A 22,173-nucleotide genomic window follows, 5' to 3' on the forward strand; every position below is an offset into this window, starting at 1 on the left:
GACTTTATACACCGAATTTAGGTGAATATCCCATACATGATAAACGGGTACAAAATGGAAATATGTCAAAAATTCAAGTGAAGTTGAAAAAAATAAAAATAATTGAACAGAAAGTTGAAGGTATAAAGAAACAGAAAATGGAAATTGTTGATGACATTGTAGAATATCAGTTGGGAAATAGCTCAGGTATCAACTGTTAGGCTAAAGTGATTCAGAATGTTGTGATTTAGCTACAAGATCTTTATCACAAAATTATGGGAAATCATGAAAAAAGATGTTGTTCTTTACTACATCATGTATTTCAACAGTTGGTAACTGACAGAAGTAAAATTCATACTGCTTCCGACATTTGGCATCTTTTGGATATATGTACTGGTTCATTGACATACAAGATGCACAAGAATTTCTAATGCTTATGCTTGGAGTATTAGAAGACGAAGGAATATAGATTGAAAACTTATTTGGCCTACGTTACAGATGGGATCATAAATGTGAACAGTGTTCATTTACTTCCAGTACTGAAATAGACACAGAACGATTCATATACTTACCGATATCAGACTGCAAATCAGTACCTTTTAACACATTAGTAAAAATAGCCAATCATGATATGAAATGTTTGGATTGTAAGTCAGAGATGTAGTCTACGTTACATATAGAAAGATATGGAAAATATCTCACTTTCATGCTACAACGTTGTAAAGCAAATGGAAGAAAACTGGAAAGCAAAATAAAAAGAGTTGTTGAGCGTCACATATGTATTTGTGGAAGAACTTTTCCAACAGTGGCTATTATTTTCCATGCTGGACCTACTACCACATCTGGAAACTATATTGTGTATTTAAAGTATAATAAAGGATGGACACATTGCAATGATGCCCACTTAGAATTTAAACCTAGATTGCCTTACGAATTACCAAATTCACTTTCGATATTTTTGAAGCCAAAGTTTTGAATACATCATCCGGCCTATTGGGAAGATCTGAACATGAATAAACAAATTCATGTTAGATATTTTAGAAGCCAAAGTTTTGAATACATCATTCGACTTATTGGGAAGATGTGAACAGAAAGTAAACAACACTGGAAAGAATTACTAATTCTAATTTGTGTTTGGATTATTATTTGTGCTAATTGGTATTGCATTTGGAAAATTGTGTTGTAAAGCAATTAGTTTATATATTGTTGTGTATATTGTACCAGATGTAAATGAGAGTGTACATTTCGGCAAGTGTAAAAGTATAATTTCTGTAATACATTACATTACATAACAGTGTTTCCTCATCCTCTTCTTTGTAGTAGGTAGTGGTGAACTTTGAAAAAAGTTTTAACCCTATTTAGGACAATATTACTCTAAAATAGTTGAACAGGGTCGTGTTTCTAAATTACTTAAAAAGGTAAGAATACAGAGCATAATATGTATGATAACGTGAAAAAATATTTGATGTTCATTTATACTGTTTGATCGTGTTGTTGATGCCATCAGCCAGGTAGTCACTCTTTTACACAAATAACATGTATGATCTCATGTAATCTCTGTAGCAGAACTTTAGTATTAATAGGGTAAACCCAGGCTTTATCCTTGTATTTTTCCTTCCACACAGGCACAACCTATGCACTCATGGTATCACCCAGACACTACCCTGGCACTTATGCAATCACCAATGGACTACCCATGTACTCATACAATCATCCAGGCAGTATTTGCGCACTCATCCCTTCACCCACGCACCACCCATACACTCATCTATTTCCTCATGCACTAACCAAGCACTTATCTAATGACTAGTACAATACTCTTGTACTCATACTGTCATTCAAATAGTTCCCATGCAGACATACAATCACCCAGGCACTACTCCTGGAGTCATGGAATCACCCAAACAGTACGCATGTACTGATGCATTCACTAAGGCACTAGTGTTGCACTCATCTATTCACTCAGACACTACCCATGCACTCATCCATTCTCTGAGGTACTACCCATGCACTCATACAATCACCCAGGGATTACTCTTACAGTTATCTGTAAACTTTGGCACTACCTATGAAGAGATCTAAGCACCCAGACATTTCTCTTGCACTCATAAATTGACTCAGGTAGTACTAATGCAGTAATGCAATCAACCAGGCACTAGTCTTGCACTCAACTATTCACTCAGACACTACCCATGGAGTAATCCATTCTCGCAGGCTGTTGCAGGGATTCTGCCAAATATCACAACTATGCATACGATTATGGGAACTTAGTAGGTAGGAACTAAGTCATCTTAATATTTTAGCGCCTATAAACCCTGGACCAACTTGCTATGTTGTCTCATTTGCTGTCCGAATCCCTTACAGAGAAACAAGTGATTAGACAACCCAGAACACAACATTCCTACAGCTCTCAGGAAACGCGGTAACAAGACACACCCTTTCACTGTCACTCTTGTAAGATCTGACACAGACATGAAACATTTTAAAATATTTATTTTAAGTGATGTGGCGTAACGTGCAGTATATGTGCCACAACAAGAACAAAAATGCATGATAGAAACGTAATAGTATACAGTTAGTCCATATGTGATAAAGGGAGATGTCATCATAAAAAGACAATAGTCAAAAGACTACACTGCCTAACCTCCCGCCTGTTGGTAAGAAGAAGTATTATTATATAATAGATATCTGGGCTTTGACTGCAGACCATATAGCTTTGAATATAGATGGTAAATCTGAATTATAGGTGCTGTTTCGCTGTTCTCCCTGGAAACTTTTTTCTCCAAGCGTGTGTGTCACCTATTTGTGTATCCCAATTGCCTCACAGTATGAGTGTTCAACAACAACTGCATTGGTAGATTTTATACAGGTGCTAATGCCTGTCCAGAGCAGAATAACAAGGGATATTGTTTATCGACTTTGCCCACAATGTTGAATTTAAAGTTCTGCAGATGCGGAGTAAAAACATATATATATATGTAAAATTGGTTCTGTTGCGAAGAAAAACAATTGCTTTCTTTGTCCTCTAGTCAAAAAAATCTCAGGGTATTTACAATGTTATTTCAGAAATACAAATATCTCCTAACTTTAAATGAAGGAAATAACCAAATAAACAAATGAACACACCGCTTTTTGGATTCAATCCTGTATATTCATTATTTTATATTATTTTATAGACCTTTAGTCTTATAAAAGAAACTAATGTACATATACTCAAAGGGTTGTTCTTAACAAGATTAGACAAAAGCATACAATTAACGTACACGAAATTGGGTGAATAATGGTGAAACAATTACATTGACTACAAATCTCATATAGACATACATAAGAACAATTAAGAATCAGTCCACAAGTCACAACACAATGGTTACAACCATATTTCAATTTTCTTTTGTGGTGGTTGAAACTTGGTACAGACTGATAGACAATACTACGCTGACATTTCGACCCTATATTATGGTGCTTGTTACAACCATATTTCAATTTTCTTTTGTGGTGGTTGAATCTTGGTACGGACTGATAGACAATACTACGTTAACGTTTCGACCCTATATTATGGTGCTTGTTTTTCACAACCAGCTCGGGTCTTCATCAGGCCTAAAATTACAAGTGGACAACCTGTAGGGATCAAAAACCTGCGCCTATTTCTGAGACTAGGGCAGGAGGATATGTCAGCCAACAATGTCCCCTCCTGAAGGGTCATTCAGTTCGCAGGGATCTTATGCAATTTAAGAATCAGAAAATTGCTGGTTAGAGTGCCGCAACGCGATCACTATTCAGAAGGCCGAGGGACGCCTCTCTCTCCTTCACGGAATAAATCGAGAATATTTATTCCGCGAAGGAGAGAGAGGTGTCCCTCGGCCTTCTGAATAGTGATCGCGTTGCGGCACTCAAACCAGCAATTTCCTGATTCTCCGCCGGCTGGTGGATGAATCATATGCATAAATTGCATAAGATCCCTGCGAACTGTATGACCCTTCAGGAGTGGACATTGTCGGCTGACATATCCTCCTGCCCTCGTCTCAAAAATAGACGCAGCTTTTTGATCCCTACAGGTTGTCCACTTGTAATTTTAGTCCTGATGAAGACCCAAGCTGGTTGTGAAAAACAAGCACCATAATATAGGGTTGAAACGTCGACGTAGTATTGTCTATCAGTCCGTACCAAGTTTCAACCACCACAAAAGAACATTGAAAAATGGTAGTAACCAATGTGTTGTGAATTTTGAACTGATTCTTAATTGTTCTTATGTATGACTATTTGTGATTTGTAGTCAATGTTATTGTTTCACCATTATTCACCCAATTACGTGTACATTAATTGTATGCTTTTGTCTAATCTTGTTAAGGACAACCCTTTGAGTATATGTACATTAGTTTCTTTTATAAGACTAAACGTCTATAAAATAATATAAAATAATGAATATACAGGATTGAATCCAAAAAACGGTGTGTTCATTTGTTTATTTGGTTATTTACTTCATTTAAAGTTAGGAGATATTTGTATTTCTGAAATAACATTGTAAATACCCTATGAGATTTATTTGACTAGAGGACAAACAAAGCAATTGTTTTTCTTCCCAACAGAACCAATTTTACATATATAAACTTAGAACCCAGGTTCTGAGGGTCACAGGGCCACCCCATTATAACTAATGCTGAGTAGAAACATAGCAGACAGTTCTCATCTGAAAAGTACAAACAAGGTATTTTACAAAAATTAAGTCTTGTGTTATCATGTGCAAAAGCTGGTTAATGGCTGCAGGGGTTATGTTAAGTTAGTGAAGTCGATAATATTCTGAACGGCCAGGTCACACCCTCCCCTTGGTCAGCTCTGTGGCACCCAGGCAAAGAGAACGCAAAGATAAGCTGAGCCAAAACGAATCTGTAAAGACAAAATTGTACAAAAAGTAAATATCCGAAAGTTTGCAAGGCATGAAAAAGGAAATGATAAAAAGGAAGAAAACAGTGTTTTTGAGGTGCAGAAATAACAGGCAATGAAACCAGGTTCCCATGCGCACTAATGGAGATCCATCGAAATGCAAGAATTCACAAGCACCGCGGAATGCAATCAGCCCCAAAATTGAGCTAGCCGAAAGAACAGTCATGTTCATCGTAATCTCGTGCAACCAGGAGCATGTCAGGGCAACCTGTGTGATATTTGATGATACTGTGCTGCAAGAGGTGCTGCGCATGAGCGTACATACTCCATCTCCCTCTTATTGCATGAGTCGTGGTCATGAGCCAGCGATGGACTCACCAACAGTTCATAATCCAGGTCAGCACATGAAGTAGTGGAGAAGCAGATATCATCACATTCAAAGGGGCATCAGAGACAGTAGAAGACAGGTTGAACACAGGTGAAATAGACATAGCGAAAGTTCAGCCTATAGCTGATGCCAAGAGTCAGTCAGTCAGTCAGTCAGAAAACTTTATTAGATTATTATCAAATAAGATCATAAAAGTACAAAGGAATCACAGATAAAATCTAGAAAATACACCGGTAACCAACGTAGTGTCACATTGCATAGGTTTCAAGAATACCAAAAAATTATTAAAAAGATAATACATTTATTATAGAGTTCAATGTGTACATTCACAGATGACAGGTTTAAATACAAATTAAAATGAATCATAATAAAAAGAATATTAAGACGGTAAGCACCAAGGCCTATTATGGTCCCAAATACTTTCTTGTTTTTAAACCGCCCCATAAAAAGACGCTAATACAAAACAAACTAGTGGGTCGGGAAGTGATTTTAAAAAGTACAATGCCAACCTACATTGTTTAAAATTGTGTAGCTTTAAAATAGGTAAGATGTATTTTTCCTTTCTCTCCTGTAAAATCCACAGAAAAATATTGAATGAAGATCAGACTGGGGTGAATCCCTGTCACCAGGATAGAGAAAGAGCTCTGAATGGTTAAACATGTTCACAGGGAATCCAAGCAGCAGAGTTATCATATTTAGGCGAAATCGGAGTAATATAAATGTATGTTAGGAGATCGCCCTTAAAGAACTGGCTTTGGGGAAAGCTACCATTCCCGATAAACTTCCTTTAGAGATATATCCTGTGCTATTTCCTATTATTAAAGATGATATGTTGGTGACGTTTATAGATGCCCAAAATGGAAATCCCCCCCCCATCATGGGACGATGCAAGTATAATTGTATTTAAAAAAAAAGATAAGCCTTCGAATCTTCCGGGGTCTTATCGACCTATTTCACTTATTAATGTAGATACAAAACTATATCCTAAAATTCTTGCGAACCGGCTTATTCAAGTTGTACCGGCATTAGTCTCTGAACAACAGCGCGGTTTTCTTCCAGGTTGTGGTAGGATTAATCATACCCATCGTGTTATTGCAACTTTAGATTATGCTACTGCAAATCGTATGAACGTTGGTTTGGTGTTTTTAGACGACGAAAAAGCGTTCGATCGCGTTGAATGGGCATTTTTATGGGCAATCTTGGGAAAAATGGGATTTGGATCACGATTTATATATGCTTTACAAGTTATGTATAGACATCCCAGGGCCAAGATATGCTTGTCAGGCCAGGAATCAGCAGCCGTTAACATCATTCGGGGTACACGGCAAGGGTGCCCATGCTCACCATTACTATTTGCCATGTACATAGAACCACTTTTAAAGATGATGGTGTCATCCCAACATATGCAATCTATGGTTTTACCCGGGGGTAGTATACGCGTATTAGCTTATGCCTATGATGTCGCTGTCATAACATCTGATCCAGAATCAGCTTTACACGAAATTGAAAACCTGACTCGCGAATTTGGTATTGTGTCAGGGTATAAGCTTAACATTCAGAAAACACAGGTTATTTGCTCAGCAGGACTCTGCCCTAATGACAGTTGGGTTACCTCGGAGGCCAAATACTTGGGCATTAAAATTAGAATATCGCTTCAAGAGTTAGTTACGGTGAACTGGTCAGATATATTGCAATCTGTTAGAAACCAACTTGAGAAACTTGAATGCTTACACCTGTCGCTGGTAGGGAGAGGAGACGCAACGTTTTAAAAATGTCCATTTTGCCAAAAGTTTTATATTATATTTGGTCGGTACCATTGGAGATACCTGTATTACAACAGAAGAAATTGCAATCTATAGCTGATAGATTTTTATGGGGCTGGAAATCTGCGCGTAGGGCTTCTAAGTTTATGACACTACCATATTTTACGTTGGGGATGGGGAGTTCCAAATTTTGCACTATATTATTTGGCGTGTCTTATGCAGAATATTAAATATTTTGTGATTGGAGGAACTCCGCCTATATTTGAGAGCCCTGATATTTTTTCTCTTTTACTTGGCCCCCAATCTCGACAAATGTTGCTTCGCTTTTTAGAACCTAGCTACTATAAAAGAACAAGATTCAAATTAGTAATGTCTGCCTTTAAAGGATGGCGATCAATTTGGAAGCTTATTTCTCTAGGACGTATTAATCTCTATACTCCATGTAATTCTATAGAGTTGTTTCCTCCAATATTTTGGGATCGTACTATGTGTACATGGGGGGAAAAAGGCATGATATCTATAGGCACTATGGTTAAGGATGGTACAATCGCCTCATTTCAGGAGTTAAAAGATATATACACTCTCTCCCAACATGATTTTTTAAAGTATTTACAAATACGCGACTTTATTCTCAAGCATCCAAAATGTCCTACCGCTTTGTCCAAATGACTTTATTGAAATACTTAAAAAACCATCGCGTATAGGGACTTTATATAATCACTTGTTGAATATACAACAGGACGACATGGGGTCGCAGGAGTCTAAATGGTGTAGTAGATTGGGTACATTGGCAGTACCCTTTCAAGAGTCAATTTATACAGCTGCTAAAATTATTTTGTCTGCCAATTTATACTCACAGCATTATAAAACTTTATTTAATCTTTATCATACACCGTTCAAAATGTTGAAATGGGGTAATGCTTATAATGGGAAATGCTATAGGTGTCAATCTGATTAGGCAGATATTGTGCATATATTTTCAGACTGCTTAGTGTTAAAACCCTTTTTTATATCTATAGAAAAATTTCTGGCTTATATTACAAAATGTAACGTGGTAATCTCAAGAGAGATGATTATTTTTGGTTTATCTAATGACACCGATCTGTTTCTGGGGTATCAAAAAAACAGATATGTTTTATTTATGGCTATGGCGGTAGCTCGCTTATGTATATCTTCAATGTGGTTGAAACCAGAAGCACCTGTATATGAAATGTGGCGGGCAAAGTTCTATAATGTTTTTTATTTAGAATTGAATCTTTATCGGATCAAATCACTTAGGAAAATGCAAAAGGGGTGTAAAATTTGACAGGCAATGATAGACCATTGGGGTCCGCAAGAATGACCTTTTTCTGGTTATATATGATGGTACCGTTTTTTGTATTGTATTTGTGATATTGCTTTCATTCTCTGCTTGTTATTTATCTGTTTTTTTGATTATCTTTGATTGGGTACCTGCACTTTAAGTCTGTCTGTATACACGATTTATTTTTTTTAAATGTATGTTGTAGTGTTGGGATATCCTCTAAGTAGAAATAACCCCTCTCTAAGATGGAAGGTACTAACTGGTAGGTGATGACTGACATTTTGATATGGTTCTTCTCCCTACGGTTATATTGAGCCTTTAATATAAATTTGTCCACTACCCTTTGTCTTGAGGACACTCTAAAAACTGCTGGATCTTTGAACAGGTCTGTAACCCCATTGCATTCAATTGTACTTCAACGTAGTTTAGCCATTTGATTTTTTTCATAGTTTTCTAGTCTTAGGCAGTCCCTTATTAAATTTTTGGTTAAAGATACTGTGTCTCTGCGCCAGATGGAATGCCACAGCAAAATAGGGGCTAGTCTAATTGCATCTGAGATATAGGATAAGCCCAGCTACGTATGTAATATATAATCTGTACAGGATTGTGGAAGACGGAACAATGACAAAAGAAAATGTTTTCAATAGATTGGATACAGTCCACATGGGCCATACCCCAGACACCAGCTCAATAAGTGGTTGTGGACTTGGCTTTAGCATGGTAGATCAGTTTTATGGAGGCTAACGGTGTTGTACCCATCATGGATATAAATGCTTTAATTGCCGCTAGGCTCCTTTCATTCCCAGGGCTCTCCCCTTAACCAACCGAGACCATGATTGTTTATTATCAAATAATGCCAAGAGTCACCAATGGCAAGCATCCAAATAGAATGAATAAAAGTCTGTATTACTCCAAAAATAGTTTGAAAAGAGATAACGAGACCGGAGTCGACTAGTTTAAAAAAATGTAGTAGGTCTTCGGTTTCGGACTCATTACACTCACAAGCTGATGTGAGTGCCACTTCTTGTTGAAACAATAGCGCTTTGAGTCAGTGTACGTTATCAAAATCTGTTATCAAAGTGGGAATGGAAGGCCATAGCACACTATCTAACATTCCATGTGAGGGAGGACAAAAGACATTGGTGCAATATGTAACACGTTGTGAAGAAGTTGCTATATACGGAACTCATGCTTGTAAGCCACAGCAGTTGTGGTTATTTGGGATAAGATAACTGTTTTACGAAAGCTCAATGAGTGTGGGAATAACAGCAGGCACTGGAGTTTCTTTAAAAAAACAGTACAAATTACCAGCTGAAATATTAAAATCTCTGTGTACTTTAATTTGTTTACAAACTAAAGAATGTTCTACAGAAGAATCACAGTGATTTCTTGTTAGAGAAACTTATTTATCTACAAGGTGACAGCGAAATGCAAAAGCAATGAATACCATTCATGAACAAAATACTTCTAAGGAACTTAAATATACCAACGGGGTACTGTTTAATGCAATCAAAGATGCACTAGCTATACACACATCCAATCAATCGGACATTACCAACGCAATCATGCAGTCACCCAGGTACTACTTTTGCACTCAATTATTCACTCAGGCAGTACCCATGCACTCATCAATTCCCTTAGGTACAACCCATGCGCTCATACAATTACCCAGGAATCACTCTTGAAGTCATTGTTTTACTGAGGCAGTACCCATGCACTGTTCCTAACAGCTAGATATTAGTCTTGCTCTCATACATTCACATAGGTACTATGCATGCACTCATAGAATCAAGGAGGCACTACTTATACAGAGAGTCACTCAATCACGCATTACCTATGCAGTCATATCAACCAGGCATTACTATTGCACTCAACCATTCACTCAGTCACTTTGTATTCACTCATGAATTCCCTGAAGCACAAACTATGCACTTATCCATTCACTGAGGTACTATGCAAGCATTTATCCAATCATCCAGGCAATACATCAGCACTCATAGAAACTTGCAGGCAGTACTATTGCACTCATTCTTTCACTCCAGCTGTACGGATGCATTTATGCGATCCCCTAGACAGTTGACATATACTCATAGAATGACACATGCAGTACAAATGCATTCATGCAATCATTCAAACGCTACTCTTACAACCAACCATTGACACAAGTTTTATGGATACTGCCATCAATTCACTCTACTACTAATTATGCACATATGAAACCACCCAAGTACTATTCTTTCAGTTATTCATTCATTTACATATTATGCATGCACTCATGTACTCAGTGAAACAATACTTACACACAACTGTAATATTGATCATACACAGATTCATAGAAGCAATCACTTTCTCTCCATACAATTTTTCTATTTTTAACTGGTGTAGGTGGTTCCATGAGAACATTTTTTTTTAACAAGTTAGTATTCTTTTAGTATTTGTTAAAAAATTTACATTTTTTGGGGTGTTTTTCAATTTTTTAAAAATAACAATGAGTCCAACTGTAGTGTTTCATCCAAATGACGAAACACAAGTAACAAAACTAAAAACAAAAAATAATTCACATTTCTGTGCTTTTAAGAGAGTCTTGATAGCATCAATGGACAGATCTCCCATGCAAAGAGTTGTCAAGCATTTCCTATAGTGATTGGCAGCAATGCACAGACATAATATTGAGTCCAAAATATCGATTGGACATAATATCGTGTTTTTAATATAGACTGGACAAAATATCGACAGGACAGAATATAGACTACAAAAATATCATTTTTAAGGTAAGTGAAGTAATATCGACTGTTAAAAATATATAGTTAAAATATCGAAAAATATAATATAGATAGTTAAAAATATCGATTTTTTATTAATATATAATTTTTTATAGTGTATTTTTATGTTATAATATGTATGAAAAGTGTGTATTTATGTTTTAATTATATTTAATGAATTTAGTTTTTATAATTATTGCGTAATTTAATTCTGTAGGTGGTTGTGGGTTTATAGGGGAATAGGGTGGAAAGTAATTTAATTATAATTGATTAAATATGTAAATTAAATTATTGATAGTCATTTGTAATTAATAGTTTTTTTTTTTAACGTTTTTTTTTCTCTTTTTTTTTTTTTTTTTTTTTTTTTTTTTTGGTAATCCTCATATATCACAAATGGAACTCTTGATGTAAAACTGGCTCCTCCATGCACTTCTGGCCATTCTGTATCGACCCTTGTTGATTTCGACCAGATACAAGTTGGTTTGCCCGTACCCTCAAGTAGCCACTACCTTCCCCTCCAAACTCCTTTTTTTTCGCCGATCTGTGGGCGCCCCATGCTACTTAGGAGAACGGGGAACCAGCAGGGCTCCAGACAAATCATTGGAAAACCAATCATCGGGATTGCCATGCCACCAAGGCTGCCCAAACATTCGTCTCACTTCTAGGATCACATGCCACATCTGATTTGCTTGTTAACATAATCGGTCTCAGGCAGTTAGCAAAGGTAGGGGGAGATGGATCTTTCCACGCCCTGCAGATCTCGCGCCTTGCTAATAGAATAATGTAAAATACAAATTTCGTGGGAAGCTCGTTCACCTGATAATCCGTGACTAGCCCAGACATTACTGTGAACCAAGAGACTGATATAGGCTTTAAGAGGACTTCTTCCAGGAATTCCTTTACCTTCCCCCAATAGTCAACCAATTCAGGGCAGTCCATAAACATGTGTACATCGTCTGCCCTCAAGAGGCCACACCTTGGACAGTTGTAATCTATATTTGAAAATTTAGCCAGTTTCTTCGGAGTTATATACACCCTGTACATAGTGAATATGTGATTTCTTTTCAGTGCAGCCGGCTTGATTACAGTGTTTAACACCCTGAAGGAGTCGTGCTAAAAATCCGCAAAGGACCCGTTAGCCGGAGTGAGAGCGTTACACCACAATTTACTGATTTCGGCCTCAGACACCTCTTCCCTCTCCAACATTGCCGAATACCAGAAGGCTATTTGACTCTTCCACTTACCCCTTCTAGCGACCGCCTCGAATTTGGGGTTAGGGGGTTATTGTCAGAGAGAGATGCAGGTCTCGTTGTCCACCAACCTGACAATTGATAATATTTAAACCGCGTCAAGGATCCTCTAGTTAGGTTCGACAATATGTCCCAACTTAAGAGTTGGCCATCTTCCTGCAGGTCCCCCCACAACTCCAGCCCAGCCAGCTTCAAGGGTAAAGATAGTTGATCGTTTAGACATGCTGGAAGGCCTGGTGAATCCCATATGGGTGCCTGTGGCGCATAATAAGAAATGTTTAGTTTATTCCTTACAAATACCCAATTTTTCAGAGCTGACCTCAAAATCTTCAACCTCACTTTTTTAAAGAATTTTGGGTCCCCAAACTTGTACAGGAAGGAACTTGATCCCTGGGGCACCTCCTTTAATAGCGCGGAAAATAGCAAACCCATTGATGATTGGTCCATAGGGCCCGCCATTGTTCTAAAATGCTTAAAATGAAAAGCGTGGCAATACAACATTAAGTCTGGAAAGGCTAGCCCTCCTGTCTGTAGACCTCTTCTTAATTTCTTCCACGCTATTCGAGGGCCTTTGGCATTCCAAATAAACGAGCCTAATTTTCCTTGGAGTTTTTTGATTAATGGTACTGGAAAAGATAATGTGATAGCATTAAACAGGAAAGACACCTTGGGGAGCACTATCATTTTCAGGAGGTTCACTCTCCCATATATGTTTAAAGGTAGCGAGGACCAGCGTTGTAGTAAAGCTGTTATATCTTTCATGACCCTTTCTAAATTGATTTTGGGGATTTCTTCTATCTTATTAACCAAATGGATTCCCAGATACCTCATTTGATTCTTCTTCCCCACCGAGCTAATCTGCTGATTCCAATCCATTATTTCAGTCTTTTCGGCATTGATTGTATACCCCGAAATACTACCAAACCCCTTTGCAAGATCTAATAGCCTGGGAATCGCTACTTCCGGATTTATTGTATACATTAGTAAATCATCGGCGTACAATGCCAGCTTCATCTCCATGTCCGCAATCTTGAAGGGTTTGATTATTGGATCTGCTCTTAAAAGGGAAACAAAAGGCTCTAAATATAAATCAAACAAAAGGGGGGATAAAGGACATCCCTGTCGCGTACCTCGGAAAATAAAAAACTGCTCAGTCAGTGAACCATTTACCAAAACCTTTGCCGACGGGGCTGAGTATAGAAGCCTAATGGCAGATATGTAGTTCCTCGGGAAACCGAATTTTTCCATCGCTATCCAAAGGAAGTCCCAGTCTACCTGGTCAAATGCCTTCGCGGCGTCTATTGCCACTATGGTCAAGGGCTGCTTCTTTTCTTGAGCTACATCAATCGCTGCCACCACTTGAAAGGTCAACTCATTTAGCTGCCTATCCGGGATGAAGCCCCTTTAATCAGAATGTACTACCGATTTTACTACCTTTGCTAATCTTGTAGCAAGTACCCCCGAGAATATTTTATAGTCCACATTTAGTAATGAAATGGACCTATAGGACTCTATCCTACTCGGGTCCTTATTTGGCTTCAACAATAATGTGACAGTTGCCTCCGCCCATGACCTAGGGACCTGCCCCCCCCCTGAGTAAGACTTTGTTGAGCAATAGAGTCAGAACCCCTATGATCTGCTCCAAAACAGTCTTAAACAACTCCACTGGAAGCCCATCCGGGCCTGCGGCTTTGCCCTTTGCCATTCTGGCCAACTGAGACCTGACTTCCCCTTCTTTAATTTCTGAACTAAGGTAAGAACTGTCTGACTCAGACAGCTCAGGGAGCTGAACATTTGCAAACCATGATTCTGCTTGTTGCTTACCCAGAGAGGGACTAGGTCCATATAGAGAATGCATATATCTCTTTGCTTCTTGCCTTATGCGATCATCTTCGTGGGTTTTTTCCCCTGTATTTGATAAAACCAAAGAGTCTATCTGATTTCTTGTTCTATCCACTCGGGCCTTCCAGGCTAAAAGACGCCCGCACTTCTCCCCATACGCGAACTGCTGTAAATTACTAGTGTCCCACTTTTCCTTCAAGTCTTTGTCCAACCCTGCTTGAAATTCTGCTCTCAGACCATCGAGCTCACTCTGAAGGATTTGCCTGTTGTCAGACTCCTCTGCCGATGCTTTCTGTAACTTCTGCTCCTTTAGCTTGATTCTTGAGATCCATGCTTCCCTTTTCTCTTTTCTCTGCCTGTTCCTCCTGATCATCAGAGTTGTTAACAAGCCTCGCGAAAAAAGCTTTAAATGTTTCCCAGACGCTTTGTATACTTGCTGATCCTGTATTGACCCTAAAAAACTCTTCAGACTGGGTCGCTAAGTTCTGTCTAACCTCTTCTTCTAGTAGCAACGTCCTATCCAGTGTCCATCTCCTTTGATGTTTTTCCTGTTTTAAATTGACCACCATTTCCACCATTGAGTGGTCTGACAGAATTGCCGGAACATATGTTATCGAATCTACTGCTGATGAGAGGTTGTTATCTACCAGAAAAAAGTCTATCCTGGAGTGATGCCCATATGTTCTGCTGTAGAAAGAATAATCTCTTCCCCCTGGGTTTTCAAATCTCTAAATATCTATCAAGTTAAAATCCCTCATGATGTTCTTTAGTTCTTGACTTGTTTTCTTTGGAGGGGAAAATCTCACTCTTGAGGTTCTATCTAGATCTCTATCAAAAATAAGATTAAAATCACCCCCTACAATTATCGGGCCTGTTGTCTCTATTAGGTTGGTTTTAAGTTTCATTAGAGCCCCCGGAGCATCTAAGTTTGGGCCATAATAAACCGCACAGACAAAAGGGGTACTTCCTGCAATCAAAGAAGCTATCAACCATCTGCCTGAGATATCAGTTTCGTGTTTTGTCAACCTAATCCCCATACCTGCCCTAATAATCATGGTCACCCCCCGTGCACTACCGCTTTGTCCCGAGGAAACAATATCCTGGACCCATCTGCATCTCCCAAAGATTTGATTACATTCTTCCCTCTCCACATGCGTCTCCTGTAGTAAACAGATGTGTGCCCATGATCTAAACAAAAAGTCGATGATCCTTCTTGCTTTGGTTCTATCCCTTAACCCATTAACATTCCAGCGTATAAATTTTATGCTATATGTCGTATTGGCCATAATTTTCTAAAATCGCTCTAAACATTCTGAGCCAGTTCCCTACCTGATCATACTTTAATTTCAAACATATATGAGGATTTATTTTTCTTTTTCTTTTTCCCCCTGCTTCCCACCCTCCACCCCCCTCCCCTGGGGAACCCCCCCCCCCTTTACTCCTGTGGCGATCTTATCGCCAATCGGGAGCACACCGGACCCCTAGGTGGTAATCCTTGTGGTTTACCTAAATTTATAGATGCATCAAAAGCTAGATAGAGTGACCCTTTCTTCTACCCTGCCTCCCTCAATTTACAACTTATATACCTTGTATACCTTATATACCTTGTATCCCCCTATGTGATAAGATATGTTGATAAAGTTTTTTTTTTTTCCTTTTTTTTCTTGTTTTTTTTCCCCCTTCTTTATATATATATATATTTTTTTTTCCCCTTGCTCTTTTCTCCTTTCCCTTCTCCCTCTTCTTTTTCTTTTCCTTTCTCCTTCCTCTGTTTCCTTTTCTTTCCATACTCTTGAAGACTACTTACACTCTAAAAAAAGAAAAAAAACCCTCACACATCATTAATCGCCTTTACGCTTACATTCCTTAAGTTCTAAAATTCTAAACTATTTAAACTAAACTATTTATCCATCTGATTTTAGTCTCTACTCCCCCTGGGGTTTTACTAGGTCTCTTCTTTTGACCATATTAGTATGTCTTACTCAGATGTTTTCTCGCGCATCGACGTGAGAAAGGAGTCAACATCTTGTACTGAATTGAAATTGTGCGTCTTGTTTTTCCAAACCACTCTCAGAAAAGCAGGGAACTTCATCTGTACCTGTGCCCCTAAACTCCTCAGTTCAGGCATTCGGCTCCCCAACTCCCACTGCCTTTGAGCTGTTATCTTCCCCACATCAGAACGGATCAGATAATTAGCTGAACCTAGTTGTAAGGATTTTTCCTTCAAAGCTTTACTCAAGATTAATTCTTTGACTGAGAAGGACAAGAAATTCACCAGAATTTTTCGTGGCTCAGATCGCCCAGAGCGCTGCCTAAAAGGATCTCTGTGGGCTCTTTGTATCTCACTCTCAAGGTCTATTTCTGGACTATCTTTTAGGATGCCCTCTCTGAGAATTTTGCAAATTAAAGCTTTCACATCCCCATTTTCCAACCCTTCAGGAACTTTCAAAAATTTCAGATTATTGCTTCTTGAGTGAATCTCCAGTCTTTCCACATCCAACTGAAGGTCCCTATTTCGAGCTCTTAGTGTCTCAATGTCCCTTTCATGTCTTTGTGAGGCTCCTTTTAACAAACTTACATCCTCCTCAAGTACCTCTGTGCGTTTACTTATATCGACCATCTTTTGTTCTAGACTGGCGCACTGATCGTGAATAATTTTTTTGGTTGGCCTCAGATGTGTCACATTTCTGATCAAGTTTAGTCAATAGGTCTTCTCTAAGACTTAACAGAAGAGTCCCAACCTGTGACAAACCTGCGTCAGGGGTTGTTTCCAACGATCTTGCAGGAGGCATGGGGCTAGCTTGGGCGGCTTGAGCAGCTTGTGCTGACTCATAACCTACTTGTATTCCCTCTTCTCTGTTTTCGTCTTGCAGTAGATCACCCTCCGATCTCTCCGGGCTTATTGCATCCTTCAACTCTCCCAACACCGTATAGCTGTTCTTTAGAGGCACCGCGAAGGAAACCCCTGGTAACTCAGGAGAGGTATGGTCTAATAGACTGCTAACACTTAATGCGCTGGTTCCTTTTGGGACCTTTGATGTAGGAAAACTGGAGAGGGCTGGGGGTCTAGAGGAGCTGGAACAAGGGACACTCTCACCCCCTGTTGGGGTATCCACCACCTTCTCCATTATTTTAAAATAAGACTTTAAGGAAGGGGTGGGCTTTGGGACTGTCACGCAGGTCTTCAGGGCCTTCTGCTTTTGCTTTTGCTTGCTCCCTTCCCCCACAATATTGCACCTCCTACCCCTCCTTCTCCCTTTCGGGGAAACTGGGATGGCCCCTGCGGAGACAGTACCTGGGATGGTGCCGGGGATCTCAACACCTGTCTTCTGTGATAAGAACTTCGATCTCAGCTGATACCTATTCCTAACTAGCGGTTTGGGAGGGGGGGGAACGTTTGAGGGGTTGTTAGCAGGGTCCCTTCTCCTTCCCTTATCCTTACAGGGAATCTTAGACTTATTCTTAAATTCCTCCCCAACCGGGCCCTCTGTGACTCTTTGGCTCTCTGAGACAACTACTATCTCCTCCTCTTCCTGCCCAGAGAATATATGCAGATTTACTGGTACCGTGCCCGCTCCTGAGTCCATGCCCTTATCCCAAAACAAACGCTGCAGATTACATAGTGCCCCTCTACTACTCAGTTTCAGTCCTGCAGTGCGCCTTTGATGCCCAAACGCTCGACCACCCTTCTCCACCACCACTTTTGAGGAGGCACGATAGGAATAATTATTAGTTAAAGGCGAGCTGAGGCTTACTCTTGCCAACAGCCGCCTCGCTTGCCCCCACGCGTTAGCCCGGCCCCCTGACCCCCGCACCGTACCTCCGAGATGCCTCTTTTCCTTCTTAGAGGTGAACACGATACCGTTAATGAAGCCAGAGTTGAGTTCGGCACGAAGCCCCGGTATGCTCATCTCAGACCCCCGCAGACACTGAAGAGCGTTGTGCGACTTTCTCCTCTGCTAATTTCCTTGGCTTCCTGATTCCGTCTTCCAAACTCCTCCGCCTCCCCTGGGTCCTAGCGCCGGGTAGATTCTGGACGGGAAAAGACGCCAATTCTTGCCGTCTCAGATTTCGTGTTTACAAGAAGAAAACGAAAACGAAGACAAACGCATCAATACACTGTTCACCTTGCAGTGTAGAAGAATCGCTCTGTCTTCACAGTTTTTTTAGCTTTGCTGCTGCCTCTCTATGGGGAAAACCACCTCCCGGTCAGGAGCTCCCACGGCAGACGTCAGCCTGCCGCCATGTTCCTCATTTGTAATTAATTGTTAATTAATTTATATGTGTTAATTAAATTAATTTTAATTGGAAAACAATTATTAATTGATTAATTGATAATTATGTAAATTTTACTAATTTAATTTTGTAGCGGGTTGTGGGTTTATAGGGGGATAGGGTGGGAAGTAATTTAATTATAATTAATTAAATATGTAAATTTATTTATTGATAGTAAATAGTAATTAATTGTTAATTAATTTATATTTGTTAATTAATTTAATTACAATTGTTAATGAATTTATATTAAATGATTAATTGATAATTTTGTAAATTTTATTAATTTAATTTCTGTAGCGGGTTGTGGTTTTATAGGGGCATAGGGTGGAAAGTAATTTATTAATAATTAATTGAATATTAAAACGAATTAAAATTTATTTATTTGGAAATAATTGTGAAATAATTTTAAATGATAAAATAATTAATTGTTAATGTTTAATTAATTTGTATTAATAGGTGATTATTAGAAATAATTATTGTTAATTCGTTTTTTTATTAATTATTAATAGATATTCATTTTTAGATATTTGAATATATATGAAATATTTACTTTCCCTAATGTTGTATTCTCTGGAGTGTGAATAGTAATTGTAATCCCTATGCTATCCAACACTTTTCCTACTGTTGCACCCACTGGAGTGGGAATAGTAATTTTAACCCCTACACTATCCAACGCTTTCCCTACTGTTGCACTCTTTGGAGTGGGAATAGTAATTTTAACCCCTACGCTATCCAACACTTTTCCTACTGTTGCACCCACTGGAGTGGGAATAGTAATTTTAACCCTTACGCTATCCAACGCTTTTCCTACTGTTGCACTCTTTGGAGTGGGAATAGTCATTTTTACCCCTACGCTATCCAACGCTTTCCCTACTGTTGCACCCACTGGAGTGCGAGTAGTAATTTTAACCCCTACGCTAATCAACACTTTCCCTACTGTTGCACACACTGGAGTGAGAATAGTAATTTTAACCCCTACGATATCCAACACTTTCCCTACTGTTGCACCCACTGGAGTGGGAATAGTAATTTTAACCCCTATGCTATCCAACGCTTTCCCTACTGTTGCATTCTTAGGAGTGGGAATAGTAATTTTTACCCCTACGCTATCCAACGCTTTCCCTACTGTTGCACCCACTGGAGTGGGAATAGTAATTTTAACCCCTACGCTATCCAACACTTTCCCTACTGTTGCACCCACTGGAGTGGGAATAGTAATTTTAACCCCTACGCTATCCAACGCTTTCCCTACTGTTGCACTCTTTGGAGTGGGAATAGTAATTTTAACCGCTACTCTATCCAACACTTTCCCTACTGTTGCACCCACTGTAGTGGGAATAGTAATTTTAACCCCTACGCTATCCAACGCTTTCCCTACTGTTGCACTCTTTGGAGTGGGAATAGTAATGTTTACCCCTACGCTATCCAACGCTTTCCCTACTGTTGCAACCACTGGAGTGGGAATAGTAATTTTAACCCCTACGCTATCCAACGCTTTCCCTACTGTTGCACCCACTGGAGTGGGAATAGTAATTTTAACCCCTACGCTATCCAAAGCTTTCCCTACTGTTGCACCCACTGGAGTGGGAATAGTAATTTTAACCCCTACGTTATCCAACGCTTTCCCTACTGTTGCACTCTTTGGAGTGGGAATAGTAATTTTAACCCCTACGCTATCCAACGCTTTCCCTACTGTTGCACCTACTGGAGTTGGAATAGTAATTTTTACTCTTTTGTTATTGTACGTTAATAATATTGGATATTGCGCCTTTCACCAGGCCGGGACGCCCCCTTGCTCCTCCTGCCGCCTCTTGCTCCAGCCTGCTCCTGCCTGCATTCCCTGCCGCATTCTTCCTCCCAGAGGCCCCCCGAGCGGGCCAGCCTCTGCAGTGCCGCCCGCTAGCCCGCTAGCCCGTTCCCGCCGCAGCTCGCCACAGGCCCCGCCCACCACCGGCCCATTGGCCGAGCCGAGACCGACGCCCAGCTGACCCACCCATCGTCCCCCTTCTTAAGGAGACAGCAGGGAGAACTCGGGAGTGACCACTGCGCCTTTCACCAGGCCGGGTCGCCCCCTTGCTCCTCCTGCCGCCTCCTGCTCCAGCCTGCTCCTGCCTGCATTCCCTGCCGCATTCTTCCTCCCAGAGGCCCCCCGAGCGGGCCAGCCTCTGCAGTGCCGCCCGCTAGCCCGCTAGCCCGTTCCCACCGCAGCTCGCCACAGGCCCCGCCCACCACCGGCCCAGTGGCCGAGCCGAGACTGACGCCCAGCTGACCCGCCCATCGTCCCCCTTCTTAAGGAGACAGCAGGGAGAACTCGGGAGTGACCATTGCGCCTTTCACCAGGCCGGGTCGCCCCCTTGCTCCTCCTGCCGCCTCCTGCTCCAGCCTGCTCCTGCCTGCATTCCCTGCCGCATTCTTCCTCCCAGAGGCCCCCCGAGCGGGCCAGCCTCTGCAGTGCCGCCCGCTAGCCCGCTAGCCCGTTCCCGCCGCAGCTCGCCACAGGCCCCGCCCACCACCGGCCCAGTGGCCGAGCCGAGACCGACGCCCAGCTGACCCGCCCATCGTCCCCCTTCTTAAGGAGACAGCAGGGAGAACTCGGGAGTGACCACTGCGCCTTTCACCAGGCCGGGTCGCCCCCTTGCTCCTCCTGCCGCCTCCTGCTCCAGCCTGCTCCTGCCTGCATTCCCTGCCGCATTCTTCCTCCCAGAGGCCCCCCGAGCGGGCCAGCCTCTGCAGTGCCGCCCGCTAGCCCTCTAGCCCGCTAGCCCGTTCCCGCCACAGCTCGCCACAGGCCCCGCCCACCACCGGCCCATTGGCCGAGCCGAGACCGACGCCCAGCTGACCCGCCCATCGTCCCCCTTCTTATGACGCCCCCGGAGCGACCGCGCAGCGGATGCGCGCAGCGGGAGCACCGATTGAGCGCCGAAGGTGCGCCAAAGGTAAGCCCGTCTGCGCCCGTCCGCGCCTGGACGGTGCCCAGCGCCAGGACCCCTAGCCCCCACCGACGGAAGACGACCTGACTGTCCTACAACGCCACCGAGCTCATCGCACTCAACACCGGCGGGATCCCTGGATGCTACCGAGCCACCCCGAGGCGCACCCACGGACTCTTCAGCTGCCACACCTGCAAGTTCACCTGCATCCGGACCTGCCCCACACCAGCACCCGCCAAGCCTAACACCAGCAGCAACCACCTCAAGTGCATCCTGCTCAACACCCGCTCCGTCCACAGGCACGCCATCGAACTCTGGAACCTCCTCGACACCACGGCTCCTGACGTCGCCTTCCTCACGGAAACCTGGATGAACGACTCCTCAGCGCCCGACATCGCCATCCCAGAGGGCTACAAGATCACCCGAAGAGACCGCGTCAAACAGACTGGAGGAGGTATCGCCATCATTCACAGGGACACCATCCACATCACAACCAACACCGACGACACCCTGAAAACCGCCGAACACCTACACTTCCAGATCCGCACTGACCCAAAGACCACCCTCAGAGGCACCCTGATCTACCGACCCCCGGGACCACGCACACAATTCAGCGAGGACATCACCGACTTCGTCAGCCCGCATGCCCTCCCCTCCGCTGACTACATCCTCCTGGGGGACCTCAACTTCCACCTGGAGAACAACAACGACCGCAACACCACCACCCTGCTCGACAACCTCGCCAACCTCGGACTCAAGCAGCTGGTATCCACCCCCACCCACCTCGCTGGACACACACT

This window comes from Lissotriton vulgaris, chromosome 1_1 (assembly GCF_964263255.1).
Source record: "Lissotriton vulgaris chromosome 1_1, aLisVul1.2, whole genome shotgun sequence".
NCBI lineage: Eukaryota > Metazoa > Chordata > Amphibia > Caudata > Salamandridae > Lissotriton > Lissotriton vulgaris.